The sequence below is a fragment of the Polypterus senegalus genome, chromosome 2 (genome assembly GCF_016835505.1).
Source record: "Polypterus senegalus isolate Bchr_013 chromosome 2, ASM1683550v1, whole genome shotgun sequence".
NCBI classification, from domain to species: domain Eukaryota; kingdom Metazoa; phylum Chordata; class Cladistia; order Polypteriformes; family Polypteridae; genus Polypterus; species Polypterus senegalus.
Genome location: NC_053155.1, coordinates 81,268,875 through 81,284,779, shown reverse-complemented (window position 1 = coordinate 81,284,779; position 15,905 = coordinate 81,268,875). Strand labels below are relative to the sequence as shown.

Genomic DNA, 15,905 nt, shown 5'->3' with positions numbered 1-15,905 from the left:
TTATGTTGCATGTAGTCTAATTTAGTATCCCCTTGCCCGCTATTCTTCGGGTCATTAGTGTTCCAGTCTGAAGAGGCAGGTTTGCCGTCCTAGTCCCTTAGGTACCCCACTGAGCTCATCCTCTAGCCGGATGTACTTTTCCCACTGAATGGTAATTAGTCACGGGTGTTTACATTAAGTAATTAAAGCAAAGCCTTTCTGCTCAGTTGCTCCTCATCTTAACAGTTATTGCCTCTGCCCCGCTGCGTCAGGCACAGTGTTTGTCCCCATTCTCCTGTGATGCTCTGGTCACATAGTTGGTGACCTTCCTTTTAAAGGTATGTGGTGAATAAGAAAGAATCTTCCCAGTCCCAAGATACTTGCCATTCCCTAGCTTTTGGGAAACATTTATTTAATTAGCTCTTGCTGTTTATTTTGGTTTAAATAGCAAAACATTTTGTATTCCCCTAAGCTGCTGCAGTATCCCATGGGAAATTAATAAATGAGACTTAAAATCATAGACTTAATGCAATCCATTTAAGGGTGATTAATAGAAATAGACGGCATCTTTCTTTTCCAGTAGATGAAGCCAATTTTTCTCGTTGTCACCACTGGGAATTCAGTATCTTGCTCTTGTCTGAGTGAATGTACTGTGTAGGCTCTGAGATCCTGCCTAAAAACCTGTGCTTCAGTTTGAATTGGAGTTGGATGAGTGGTGTTAATATTTGTGATGTTACAGTTTGAAAAAAGTGCGTTAGGACATTGAGAGGATAGGAAGTGATAATAATCCACATGCAGGGAACTCAAGTCACAGGTGAGACTGTGCATGTGTGTGTGTAAAGCCTATAAAGGCAATTAACCCATCTGGCTCAAGTTAAACTTACAGACACTCAAGTCAGGTTCTATGTAACTGGTGCCATTAGCTACAGAAGCCATAGTTGAGACACAAATCCCTCAAAAGACACACTCCAGAATATGTCTGCACATTTTTACTTCTTTTTCTTGTAGAAGCCTACTCTGTCCTCTAAGTCCATTATCCAGTGGAGGGTGTCAGGTATGCTCAAGTTTTACGGATTGGCAAAACATTGCAGAATAACATCAAAGCAAGCACTCACTAAAATAATTGCTGTATACAGAATCCTTACAGGATACCACAATGTTCAACCACTTCAGAGCCAGCAGGTAGGGAGAACTACAAGAGGGAGCTGCCTGGCATTGACAGAGATTTCTGCATTTGGGCCAGGAAAGGTTCATGGAAACGTTAAGATAGAGGTCAGTAGAGTTCTTCATTCCCAAGATCATGGGTGGAAGAGCAGCAGCTCACCTGAGAGGAAGATCAAATTCTTCTATATGTCAGGGGGAGCAGCTGCTATTAAATCATTTTGCAATTTTATTGAACGTGACCCTAATTAGCCTTCCCATGCTGAAGGAGCATCGACAGCCAGTGCTTCTTTTTTATTTGAATTCTGTTGCATAATAATTATTTAGTCATTTATTTGGACTTACTGTTTTGAATTTAAAATTTGTAAAGGTTCCTTCTTATGGGTGTCTCAGTGAAAGATGCTATGATTGATAGATAGATAGATAGATAGATAGATAGATAGATAGATAGATAGATAGATAGATAGATAGATAGATAGATAGATAGATAGATAGATATCCATGCATACATATTGTGGCATATGGCTGGCCATTTATCCCGGCCAATACCCCCAGGCTGCCAGATGGAGCCCTCCTTGCAACATGGAGATGCCCCGAATTCCAGCAGGGCCTCATGGACATTGGAGTTTTAATGCATAGCCCTGCTGGATACCATGGGGGCTGATGGGGTCGCTGCAGGGAGGCCCAGGGACTGCTATTTGCCTTATAGCCCGGAAGTACGTCTTAGTCACAGCAACAGAGGAAATGACGTACTTCCGGGTTGATGAAAAGAAGTTTTCACCTGACCTGGAAGTGTTAAGAATCACAAGGACTGAAGGATCAGAAACACTTCTGGGTCAAGGACTATAAAAAGGACTGTGGGAGATCCCAGGGTTGAGCTGAGTCGAGTGGCAGAGGGACAACGTGTCTGGGAGTGGAGGATTGTATTGATTATTGATTTATTATTATTATTGTTATTGTATGAGTATAGTGGAGTGGAGGGTGCTTTGTGCACTTTATTGTTCGAATTAAATTATTATTGGACTTTTATCTGGTGTCTGGTCTGAGGGTTCAAGGGGATGACAGCGCCCCCTATCTGTCACAATATATACAGTACATTCATTCTTACTGTTAAACAAGCTATCATTGTCAAAAATATGGGTGATCTATGATAGTTGCAACACATTGAGATAAATTTAAAAAAGCAAGTGTGGAAATGACTGCAGATATTTAGCCGGGGTCTCTAAGATCGGAGCCCAGTAAGTAGCTATTCAAATCAAGATGGGAGTTCTGAAAGAAAATCCAATTAGGTTGTGTTCATTTTAAGGGCTAAGAGAGCCCAAGTAAAGTAGTTGGGAGTAGGGACGCACATGAATATATGTGGGTGTTGACCAATTAAGTAAAAAAAAGTCAGTATCAAGTCTGATGTCAAAAGTATTTCTTATATGCTAAAATGCCTGCAACAACACAGTAGGAGGAGGAGGTTGGGAGCATTGCTGCACCCACTACACAACGAACCACCTGGATTGAGACCCGAGTGCAGCTGTGCAATGGGTGATACCTCAGCACTACACTGGAACATTGTGAGGTTTTCTTTACAGTGGCTGGGATGCCAGTCCTGCCACCAACCCCCGGGTTTCCCCTGCAAGATGGAGGACTACCTTGCAGGGCTGGATGCACATTAACGTCATACCCAGGATGAAGCAATTGCAAGTTAAAGGCCTTGCTCAAGGGCAGTTCAAAAAAATGTGTTCTACATTACATTACGAGGTTAATTTTTTATCTAAAAAGCATACCAACCAGACAGTCACCTTGCATACCTCAAAAGGTAAAGGGGAAAACCAACACTGTGTGCCCTGCCTGCTTCTTTGTTGGTAGTAGAGCTGTTATTTGAGAAAGTTAATGTTCTCAATCCCGACAGTCTTAAAGCAGAATCCATTACTTTGATATTCATGGCTGCAGTACATTAAGTTTCCATTTAAGACAAGTAAGGAATAGAATAAAATGAGAAAGAGCATCTATGTTACTTTTATTTGATTTCTTCCTTCAGCAAGTATAACTGGCAGATGTCAATAAGAAAAAATGTTTTCCTCATTTCAGTAGTCTGCTCATTTAGGTCATTATCAGTAATAAATACTGATTTTGTTATCGCAATCAGCAAATATGACACCGAAAACATCAGTTATATGTATCAGCTAACAATTTGATAATTAGCACATCCCTAAACAGGGAGGGATGGTGTTTCATCTGCTGTGCTTATTTTCATTTTGCAATATTACAAATATTCCTGTGAACTTGATCTGGAATTATTAAATAGTGATAATCTGATAAACAGATGGACCTTTTATACCGCAAGGGACAGGACCTCCCATTTCACCACGCTGTCTTCCTGTCGTTAGAATTCAGTTTCAGCACATCTCAGTCAATAGTGTGAGCTTCTTTTTTATTGCCTGTCAACGGTGGTTGTCAACTTTTGTCTTTTTGCCTCTGGTAAGCATGTTACATAGAGGAATGGTGATTACATGACATCTGCTCTTCGCCCTCTGTTTATTACTGTATATTGGTCACAACTGAGAATTTTGCTTTCCACTCAATTGCTTCACATCTTTGCTGGTATTCCCTCTGTCACAAAGTGACAAGCTGTCCATTTGTACCCATGCTGCTATACTGCTTAGAGAGTACAGCTAGCGACATGGGTCTTACCCCCTTTTAAAGGCACTTGAATAAGCAGGAACCCTCATAATCCTGATTTACCATTCAGTCTTTAGATTTTTAAATGCATTTTTTCTAATTAGTATTTGTGTTTATTTTGGCTTAAGTACTAAAACATTGAGTATTCCCTTGAGCTTATGCTACACACCACTGGAAATGAATACATGAGAGTTACAACCGTAGATGTAATGTGATTCTATTAAGGGGGGATTAGTAGAAATTGACAGTCTTATTGCAGCAAATGACGCCAGTTTCCCTGTTGTTCCTATTATGAATTCCACGTCCAGCTCCTATCCAGGTGGTTGGCATAAAATCTGAAATGGATCCAGAAAAGTTGAACGTGTATTTTCAGAAGTTATACAGACCTCTTCTATAAAGGCCCCATTTATCATTCATAATGTGCTTTGAAAGGGGCACTTTAAAATGGTAGGTGGGGAGGGTTGAGGTTGGGGAACAACGGGAAGAATTGTTTAAGTAATGATATGGATAGGTACCTTCTACCCTTACCTATTTACAGTATTTCTGAAGTCTCTACAGAGAGCCTGGGGATATCACATTAGCAACTGCTTCAAAACATGAGCTAGTGCAGCACACATGCATCAGACTCATTTTAAGCCACCATTCAACCCTTCATCCTGGTAGAAATATATTAGGCTAATTGGCCCCTCTTAGGAGTGAGAGTAGGTTTGTACTTGCAGTAGACTGGCACCTTACCCAATGTAAACTCTCAATGATAAAAGGATAGGGTCCACCACCTGTAACCCTGGATTGGGAGTACTGGTATGGAACTCACCAGCAAGACACCCAACTGAGCACTCAAAGCAAACTAAAGGGAACACTTGACAAGTATTTCATGTTTATTTACTCTACTGGAGCTTAATGAGTCCAAAACATTAGAACGTCTTATACAGCATAACACCAAAATGCTGACATACCATGTGAGCATAGATATGTTATGAGTTATGATTGATCTGGAATGTGCTATGAAAGTCTTGGCCTGAAAGCAGAGGAACAAGCTAAGGATCTGTGCTGGTATCCAAAAGGTTGCCGGTTTGAATCCCCATCACTGCCAAAAGAGATCCTACTCTGCTGGGCCCTTGAGCAAGACCCTTAACCTATAATTGCTCCAGGGGCGCTGTACAATGGCTGACCCTGCACTCTGACCCCAAGGGGTATGCGAAAACTAACAAATTCCTAATACAAGAAATTGTATAAGGTGAAATAAAAGAACAAACAAACAAACAAACAAAAACAAATAAGCACAGGTAATGAGCAGCTCTGGATTTTGGACAGTGCTAGTCTCGTGATTCAGGAATTCCCTACTTTTTAGTTTGAATCTGGGGCTAGTTACCATTCGTGACTGTTTAGCGATAATGATTTGCACTCATAACACTGTGTCAGTGGTGAAATGCCTTGAAAAGAGCAAAAAAGGGACTAGATGTGTGTCAGTTTTGTAAAGTGACAGCAGAGTGAAAGAATGCAACAGCATTTGCCCAAGTCACACCAGCAATGGCCTTAAACACAGAGAACTATAAGTACATGTGCATAATTTATTAGTAGAAAAGCTGTAATTAGCACCCTGGTCTCCTTTAATTATTAACTTGAAAGTTTTAACGGGCACACTGTGAGAACTGATGAGGTATGTCATACATGATTGCAAGTGATTCTTGTGCCTGAATGGGAGTTCGGAAGCTCCAGTGTCACTAGTTCGTCTTCTAGGACTTGTATAAGTCACATTTCCTTGCCCTGCCTCATGTGACAACAGGGATATCCTGAATGCTGAAAGAAGAATGTGTCATAATCTCTGGCTGTCTATCTACTCTTGTGATGAAAGAGCTGGAAATGTGCCCTCAATTAAACAGCAAGTGCTTTATAATAATGTTTAATTGTAGCTACAACGCTGATGTAGTGCTGGTAACAGGATAATGGACTGAAGAAGTTGGAAGCACTTTATGAAACTGCGTTTTGATTGCAGGGAGTGTTGAGAGGATTGCTATAATTATAATTACAGTTATGATATCTATTGTGGTAATTTTAATAGAGTCTATAACTGCTCTTTGTGTAATATTAATTAATTTTTCACAAGTCATTTGTCATTACATATACTAAGGCTCCAAACATGAAAGCCTGTACTGTGATCATCTTTGTCTTAAAAGAGAAAGTTTCTTAAAAAAATGTAAAAGCAGAATGTGCACGTCTTTAAGCTAACTTAGAAAGTGGATGGACTGGAGGTTAGCCTCCCTCTCACACTGGTGGACAGCATCTTGCATGACTATTTTTGTGTTCCTCAGGCTCAGAACAGACGGATGTGCTTTTTACATTGTGGGGCTCCTCTTAGATGTGTTGGCCACAGTCTGGCCCGTCCACATCTACAAAGCCTAATGGTGGGCCCATGCAACTTTCCTGGCCCTTATTTGCTGAAACCAACTGAAAGGGATAAGAAAGCCAAACAGAAAATAAAATCTCTCCTCATAACTGCCCCCCCCATCCTTGACTGATACTTTTAGGCCTGCTTGGGTGCACTTTTGATGTGCAGAAAACATAGTGTAGGTGATAGACTGCTAAATTGTTAATATGTGTCTCGCAATTCCGCTGTGTGTGCATTTTTGCCCACCGAGGCAGTCGTTTCCTAAGTAGATCATTTTTATTCATATTTTATAATAAGATAATGAAGCTATATGTTTGTGTTTTCTGCTGCGGCCTTGCATTTCATAGCACCCACATGAGCCTGGTAGCATATCTCTTGGGGGGTGTTTGAGCAACGGTAGTCGTAGTCAAAGCTAAAGGGCCATTCTTAAATCTGAGATTTCTGCAAAGACTAGAAAACTGGTGTTAAGTCAGCCTGGTAAAGATGTCATACTACCTGCCATTGAAGAAGATGAATAAAAATGGAGAATATCAATGATACCGGTAACGGCATCCTACACGATAACGTGCAGTGAATACACTTGACTTATAGTTTTCATACTCTTTTTCTGTACGTTTAGCATTCATTTGCTCAGAGGTTATACTTTGCTGCTTCTTGAGCAGCTCTTCTTTTCTCTACCCTATCGGCCCGCTTCTTCTCTTTTTTTGTTGGCATCTTTTTGCGTTAAAACTGATTAAGTCAGTTTTTGTGTTGCAGTTACTTAGTATATTTTCTTTAATTTTTCACTTAAGCTGGCACTTAAGTCTTCAATCTGTCTCAAGAATGATTTAAGATATGAAGAGGTAGATGAAGTTACGGCGAAGGTGGTAGGGATGAGAATGGCGCCTGTACGCATGCATGGCCGCCCCGCTGTGCGTAGCTGAGAGTTGATTCTACAATAGCATAAAATAAAAATAAAATTAGTAATAAAAATCATCTCCCCAAAAGCGAATAGTAGATGTCACATAGTATATGTGTAACAAATTTCAGGTCAATAGGTCAAACGTTTTGCAAACTACAGGTGATTTAAAATCCTGGACAGACAAACAGACAGCCACGGTAGCATATTATATAAGAAGATCTTGGTAATGTTACCTTATAGAGTTACTACTGTTAAGAATTACTTAAAGCCACTTTTACCTTCTTCAAAACATGTTAAAAGGAGACTTTACTAAAGCTGCAGAGATTTGTATGGAGGGCATCTAGAAGCCAGGGCCATGTGATATGGTTATAGCTGGGTTTACAGATACATGTCACCAACACAAGAATGTTACATCTAGATCAACAGGTGGGTTACCACTGGAGGAAAATTGCACCAGGTCATCCTTATATAGGGTTCAGGGTTTGTTCACTATGTGTAGAAGGTTTGTGTTCTGGATTTTTTCTTATTAGTTTTGGGCAGGTGGTGTTGGGCATAGCTTGAATTAGCTAATGTATGGTGTCAACATGCTGACGAAGGTGAGGTGCACGGGTGGTGGTCCGTTTCAACACCAAAATGTCCAATAGCTTTTGGTGGATCTCTACCTCAAATAGCTCAGTCTGTCTCATCCCATAGATGCGCAAATGAATTGAGATTTGTGATAAGGGTGGTCTTATAGTTAATGTTAATTTTCTGTTATACTATGGTAAGAATTGTCAGACTTTCTTATCAGAGTGGCAAAAACCTGTTCATAAATGTGTACATTGTTGTCCCGAAAGAACACACCTGGTAGGCAATGATATTCTAGGATTTTGTGACATTCGTATATTTCCCTACTTCTATCAAGGGACCCACTATGTTCCACAAAATCAAACCAATACATCATTATTCTTCCAACACTAGCCTTCAGGTAGGGTCCATTGACTTGTAGGGTTTTCTCAATAGACTGGTTCTTCCATTAGTGTGAATCAACAGTAATCAGATCAGTCAACATTTTTTCATAATTCTCTCCAGTGCAATACCTTAGCCCACCTACTTTACTAAGTGGCATGCCTTGTTTTTTAGGTCAGCTTTCATTTTTTGTTATTTTATGTACAGTACATGCATTTTAATATGAATCTCATGTGATTATAATATTACAATGCTTACTGAGATGGGAGAGACTGATGAAGACAGTTATACACCACCTAGGATGAGCAGGTGTGAGCCGTTCGAGAAATGAACAAATGAACAAAAGAAATTTGACAAATGAGAGCAGATCATTCAGTCCATCATGTCTGTTTGTTCAGCTAATAGCTACGCTCTCCCAATATCTCATCCACATTCATCTTAAAGGTTGTCAAGGTTTCTGCTTCAATTACATGTCTTGGCAGTTTGTTCCAGAGTCCCACAACTCTTTGCACAAAGAAGTGTTTTGTGGCTTTAGTTTTAAATGCACTTCCCTTTATTTTCCACTGATGTCCTCAAGTGTTTGAGTAACCCTTAAGCTGAAAGAATGATGCTGGACCTGCTTTATCAGTGCCATTGAGGATTGCGAATACCTGGATTAGGTCCCCACACAATCTCCTCTGCTTGAGATTAAACAGGTGTAATTCTCTGAGTCTGTCACAGTAGGACATGTCCTTAAGTCCCGGGATCCACCTGGTTGCTCTCCTCTTCATAGCTTCAAGTGCTGCTATGTCTTTCTTGTACTGGAGTGACCAGAACTGCACACTGGTTACATTTATTATTTTAATTCACCAAAAGGAACCAAAAAATCACAAAATCACAGCATATCTAAGATCCTACTGTTACAGACAAGTCACATCTCACTTCCCCTTGTCGTTTCACCATACACACTTATCATGATCATGGACTGTATTATATCACACACCTTCTGAAATGTGGCCATGTAGTCACGATCTTCTCTTTCCTTCGGATATGAATCAACAGAGTCCCAGAGACCTGTCTTCTCACTTACTGTGCTGTATACAATACAGAATTCTGAAACATCCCAGAGTCTGATGTCAATGTTGAAAATTTCTGGGACTTTTAAACATCAACTACTAGCACCAACTTCTGTTTTCAGTAGAAGATTCACCCTATCAGTAAATGTTGAAAGATTGTCAGAGGTCCTGAATTTGTGTTTATGTAATATGGATGAGCCAATACCTCAACATGATGAAGCTTTTACAGCTCATTGTTACAACAGATAAGATGCATTGCTGGAATACAGGATCTTGAAAAATTTAAAGATTATATAATATATAGTTAACAATTCTAACTATAGCTTTAGGCCTAGTCATGAAAAATGCAGGCTCACTCTGCTCTGAAATCTTATTTTACTTATCCAGTCTTTGTGTTCATTAAATCAGTGAAACCACTTCTTATTTTTTACAGGTATGGCTGCCATACCCGATCTGTGCGATACCTTTTGTGTTCTTGTACTGTATGTCTGGCATAGGGGAAGAGACAGGAATTAATTTAATAGGATAAGAAGGTATATTACTCATAATTCCATCTATGATCAATCACTTGGGACTGTCATAAAATATATTTTGGAGGAGTTCAAACCCAAAACACTGATCCCCAGACTATGACAGTATAAAGTCTCTTTAGCATTACGATTGAGATATGGCCAGCTGATAACTGAGGAAAAGAAAAGAAAAACTCCAGTCAACAGCATTGAAAAAAATAAAACATTTGGTAATATCCTGAGTCAGTTAGAGCAGGCAGAATTAGGCTTGTGGCTCTGCCGCGTTTTGGGCATTCTGCAGTATCAGAATGACATCATTATCCAATGTAGGTTCAGGAAAAGCAAGGGTCTACCATGTTAGAACCTGGCATAAGATGAGAAAAACCTTGGATGGGGTGCCAGTCCATTGCTGGGCACTTTTTTGGAACAATCCTTTTGAGAATCAGAGTACATGTGAACACAGTGAGAGCATGGTAACTCCAGAAAATCAGCACCCAGGCCAGGATTACAGTGCCTGATACTGCACCACTAACCACAGCACATCTATGCCAACTTAAGATATAATTTTTGGAATAATACCCCCTTCTATTCGGTCTTGATCTGTTGCATTTAATGGAATTCTGTTTGTGAGGGTGAAAGCTGGCACTATCATCGAACTGAAGAGGGGCAAAGCCCTGTGAGGTTGAAATACAGAAGATAAAGTCACACTAGAAGTGAGGATGCATTTTTCTCCGTCACAGGCATGTACACATGTTTACTGTGTTTGCAAGAATTGCTTATGAACGCTTTGAAGTTTTTTCTCCAGCACTTGCTGACTCACCAGTATGGGAAAACCCCCATTTATGATATACCAATGTATCTTGATGTCTAGTTATGCTGACCGTCAGGCTTTTTGGGGTTTCCACTAGCTTTTGGCAATCTAGACCCAAACAGTCCTTATTTTTGGTCATTTTTGGACCATATTCTGTGTAACAAATAATACCCTTATGGTGAAGAGTAAATCAATAGGTGTGTGAAGCCACCAAGGGGGCATAAAGCCACCCTAACCCGGACACATTTTATTTACAGCTTAAAGTGCACAAGGCCAGCACCAACAGACCAATACAGAGTCCCTTCTTGCCGCCAGTCCATCCGCCTCCACTACTTCTCCTCCTCTTCCTCCTCCTCCTCTTCAGGCTTTGTCTTCTTCCTCCTAACTCTGGCCGTTCAATGGAGTGAGGCGGCTTCTTTTATCCAGGTCCTGGGAGTGTTCCAGGTGGCTCATCAGTATTACCTGGAATCACACCCAGGTGCGCTGGAGGTCCTCTGTAAGGCTCTGCAGCTCCACCTGGTGGCCCCCACGGAACCCAACAGGGCTTCATCAAACTCCAGCTCCTGACATGCCCTGCGGGAATCTGTGGTGCCACAGCCACCCCGGAGAGCTGGCCTCCAGTGTCCCAGGGGAGGTATTGCCTTACCAATGCCCTCTTCCCTGGTCCTTCCACTCTGTTGGCGTCCCAGCCAGGTAGTGGTTGTGGCTGCCCATCACAGTGTCTTCAGGAAAAATGACCACAAGAACTTAAAGTTGTACATACCACATCAACTCAGCCCAACAGCAACAGTTATTTATATAGCACATTTTCATACAAATAATGTAGCTCAAAGTGGTTAACATGATGAAGGAAAGAGAAATAAAAGACAAAGTCAGAATTAAAATAAGACAACACTAATTAACATAGAATAAGAGTAAGGTCTGATGGCCAGGGAGGACAGAAAAAACAAAAAAAACTCCTGACGTCTGGAGAAAAAATAAAATCTGCAGGGGTTCCAGACCACGAGACCACCCAGCCCCCCCAGGGGTTAACCCTTTAATGAAATATAGTGGGTCAAAGTTACCTGTTACCTGTACCCTGTTTACTAAAAGGGATTAGTAATATAGGCATGCAGAGTGTTCTTTTATGCTATTTCGAGGTTGCTGATCATGAATGTGAGGAATTGATTCTCTAGCTCTCTAAGAGCCAGTCCCAGAAGGTTAAAAATGATAAATTTCAAACATAAGCATGTGGGGTATCATTTTAGACTGTTTCAAGGTCAGTGATTATGAACATGATGTTATTTTTGACTTCATCCTTTACTAGTGATATAGCTGTCTGTGGACCTCTTTCAGCAGGTCAAATTGACAAATTTCTATTACAACTGAGGATATTTAGACTTTAAGCATTTTAATTGGAGTACATATTTTAATATTTCAAATATTTCACACAAACTATTCTTATTTATTATATGATTTTATTTCATGTCATAAATCATTACATTTCTTATGAATTAGGATGAATTACGCTAATTCAGATGTTTTCTTACTAAAATTGAAGATATTTTGTCTCCGAACCTTTGGTCTTTGCACCTAGAGACTCTAGCTCTAAGGTGCACACATTCATCACTTACCACAAAGGGGCTGTCAAATGAAAAGTAGGGTAGCCTGGTAAGGTATGACCTCATGATCAGTCAGGGACGTGGCATTTCACATAGTCTTATTTTTAGGTTTCATAGTGCTAGCCTGTATCCTCTGTTGTATTTCTCTGGCACAAGCAGAAAGCAGTACATTTGAGTAAACTGTTTGCTCAGACTCTGAGCCAGTAGTCTTAATCTGCTTGGGACATTACGGAGTGCCTGTTAAATGTCCCATTTGAAATATCAATATTTGCACACCTGGTAATTTAATTCATCTTGGACTTACACCCTGATAACCCAAGGATGCGTAGACACACACAGACGGGAGTAGCAGTATCCCTAGAACAGGACAGACTAGCATCCGTGCAGTGAAGGAACTGCTTTAAGAGAATCTCTTAACATCTACTCACCCCAGAAAAAGTGATGGTGGGAGGAATTGGTTGCACTGGGTACAACATGGGGTTTAGGGGTCTTACAGATCTTAAAATCTAATTAACGGACATGGACTGGGAGGCATCTAACAAGTCATGTGTTTTCTTAGCCCAGCTTTCCATTTCTTCATTGTGAGAGCGCCATTTTCATAACATTTTCATATTTAATTCACAGCAGGACTGACAGTCATGATTACTTTCTTTAAGGTTACAATTCATAGCAGAATGGCACATGGAACAGAAAGATAAGTGAATCCATTTTCATTCAGAAAATTATGTCCAATTACTTCACTCCATCTGGCAAGTCGAATTCTAAAGCTTTTCCTAATATTACTTATTAGCAGCGGATTGTAATGACGGTCACCATGAATGCTTAACAAAACAGTCAAGCGCTTGCTTCTAATGATATATTATGAAATTGCAGCAAAAATTCTTCTTCCCTATTTTTGCAGCAGTTTCACTGGTGTGACATGTTTTCTCAAGAGGTTACCGGAGCAAACACATTTTTGATGAGATGTGTGGTTAGCCATCTGTCTGATAACAAACGTATCACGCGTAATTAGAAGTATGTTTGAATTGCAAAACAATGGAAAAGGTGTGAGAAACATTGTTTCCTTTCAGCACCTCTCTGCTAAGAAGAGCTCAACCAGATAGGATGAGAAGTATTTTCATTACTTTATAGTGTGCGATGAGAGGTGTGCATCTGTATTTAGTGTGCAGTTGCTTTCTGGGCCTTTTTCCATGCAGAGTTTTAATGCCACAAGGCCACATCTGTAGATAATCCAAACACTTAGTGCCAGGAATGGACTGGGGTTTCTGCCTCAAGTTCCTCCCTAATTCCTGACTATGCCTCCAATCCCCTCCCATCCCTATCTATTTTTATGCAGCACTTAGTGCATGGCAGTCACCCGATTAAAGGGCAGGAATATAAGTTCGGGAACACTAATGGTGCCTTGTATGAAAATTGTGTTCTAATATCTCTGCCTCAGTATCATCCAAACTCCCCAAGTTTTGTCTACTGATCCACCATCATGAGACTGCTGTGCACAATGACTTGCATAGCATCTGATACAGAGGTAATAGGCATGCATGGGGAAGGACTGGGCTGCATCCCGACTTGTTCTTGACACTTCTTTTACATTTCACTGAGGCTAAACCAATTGACCAATGGTCATGATTGGAGAGACTGGGGATATGAAAATCTGAATCTTGAGTACTGAGATTCTGAAAAGCTTCCGTAAAAGCCATTCAATGTCTTGTTTTCTACGCAACATCTTGCGTTCTGTGTTTCACCTTTTTGTACCTGATTGTTTCTGTTTTCCTAGTCTCTTTGGTTTACCTGTCCTCCTCACATGCTTTAAACTTTCCTCAACACTTTGAATTGTAAAATAACATTTTGAAACTCGCGCCATCCAATTCACGGTTACAGGGTGCAAGTGCAGCACTGGGTGCATGGCAGGAAGCAGCCTTGCGTAGGGTGCTAGTCCATAAAGGGGTATGCACCTACCCACAGCTACACAGGTAGTGAGTAGAACTGTCAATCAACCATGTCTATTAGGGGATGAGCAGGAACACTTCACACAGATATGTTTAGAGCAAACTCCAACATAAACAGAAACTGGATTCAAACTCAGTAGGCTGGATCTGTGAAGTAGAAGGCCTGCTCACTGTTCCTGACATTGTGAATAATAAAAATGTACTGCAGTTCTTAGGATTGAACTTTGCTCTCATGTTGCTCCCTAATCTGTGAATGTTTATCATGATCAGTAACTTTCCGGGCAAGAAGGGATTCCGTCTAACTTTCTACTTCCAGAGTCTCATTTTCCAAACTGCAATCCATTTTTTGCTCCAATATCTAAATATTTATATATTGACTTGTACTGTATATTTGTGTATTTGTATATTTGCATATTTGTATATTTACTTGTTATTTATCAATACTTGCCACCTTTATGTTTGTGTTACTTATTCCATCGATCTCTCAACAGTTCTTTGAGGGTTTCCATTTCACATTTTCTGCACCTTTGTAAGAAGTTGAGTATTTTGTCAATATAAAGCCAATCTCACATTATGTGACTTCTAGTCATGGGGTATGTCACATTTGCTGATGGAGGCTGCAGATCTTGTCCCTGACCCAGACCAGTTTATATGACAGAGAATCATGGGACATGTCACATTTAGCAATCACATGATGACCTTCTAGTGTAGTCATGCTTGCCTGTTTTTGTGACACCCAAGGGGTAACAGGTATGGCATATTCAGCCACAATCTCTACACTTTTTACTTTCTCGTATACGAAGTATAGGGAAAGTATTGTAATTGTCCAAAGATTCAATGTCGAGATTTTGTAGAATCTCAGTGTTTTAGACCTTCTTGACTTTCTCGTATCCGAAGTATAGGGATAGTTTTGGAATCCTCCAAAAATTCAGTTTCGAGATTTTGATGAATTTAGACCTTCTTGAGTCTGAATACCATTTTTTGAAATATCTGTTATCTGTATGCATTGTACTTCTGTATGAACATTCATTGATTGTCAGCTTTCAAGCACACAGGGCCCACTCTTATGAATAAAGACAAAATCAAACCGGTTAGATTTTCCCAGAGCGAGTCAAGGACAAGTTGGGGTGAGTTACTATTCATGTCAGATTATGTGAACCTGTTTAATGGGAGTACTCCTCCAACTGCCATCGACAAACAAAGATTGTGCACATGAAGAGTATGACTGAAAATCACTGGAAAAGTCAACTAATGTGACAAGAGCCATAACTCAAAGAACTATAGTACCATGGTACAAACTATCATGTAAGTTCATTTGCAATTTTAGATCTCATCTCAATATTATTATAGACTCATGTTGAAAAGAAGAACTAACTAGGGGGCTTTGCGCCCTGCTTGTTTTGCTCGCCAACCAAGCCCCAAGGCCTGCACTAGGCGCCAGCCACTTCACGTTGCTGCCGCTCAAGTATTTGGATTTTGCTTTCACCAAACAAACAATCTTTTAATTCTCATGGATATGCCTCTTCATTGGGAGAAAAAATACTTTTCCCTGATGGAAACACAAATTAGATGATCTACAAGTCTCCGACTTAAAGTTTAATTCTGAACAATATATTCAATCTCTTTTTGCTGTTCCGTTATTTCACCGAGTAATAATTTCCATTTGTTTGAGATAATGCGTTCTTTACTATAATGTTTTTGAGACTTTAGAATTTTAGTACTTTCATTATCTCTAACCTGCTCTACAAGTGCATCGCGCCAACGTTTTTGAATTCTTTACGACATTCTGCTTTGTCATCTACTCTTTGTCTTTTATTTCCGGCCCCGGGCATGGTTAAATCTCTTGGCACAAAGTCTCGTCTCGCGGGTCGTGAAAGTGTCCCCGAAAAAGTCACGTTTCATCCCAGGCTAAAAAGTCTTGTCTTGTTCCAGGAT

The 15,905-nt window shown here is 40.2% G+C and overlaps 1 protein-coding gene across 1 annotated transcript in view; it reads left to right on the top strand.

The window, feature by feature from the left end:
• The window catches only part of LOC120524385 (limbic system associated membrane protein), an 851,776-nt gene that overhangs the window by 285,848 nt on the left and 550,023 nt on the right, over nt 1-15,905 (top strand). The gene's annotated exons all lie outside the window — the stretch shown is intronic.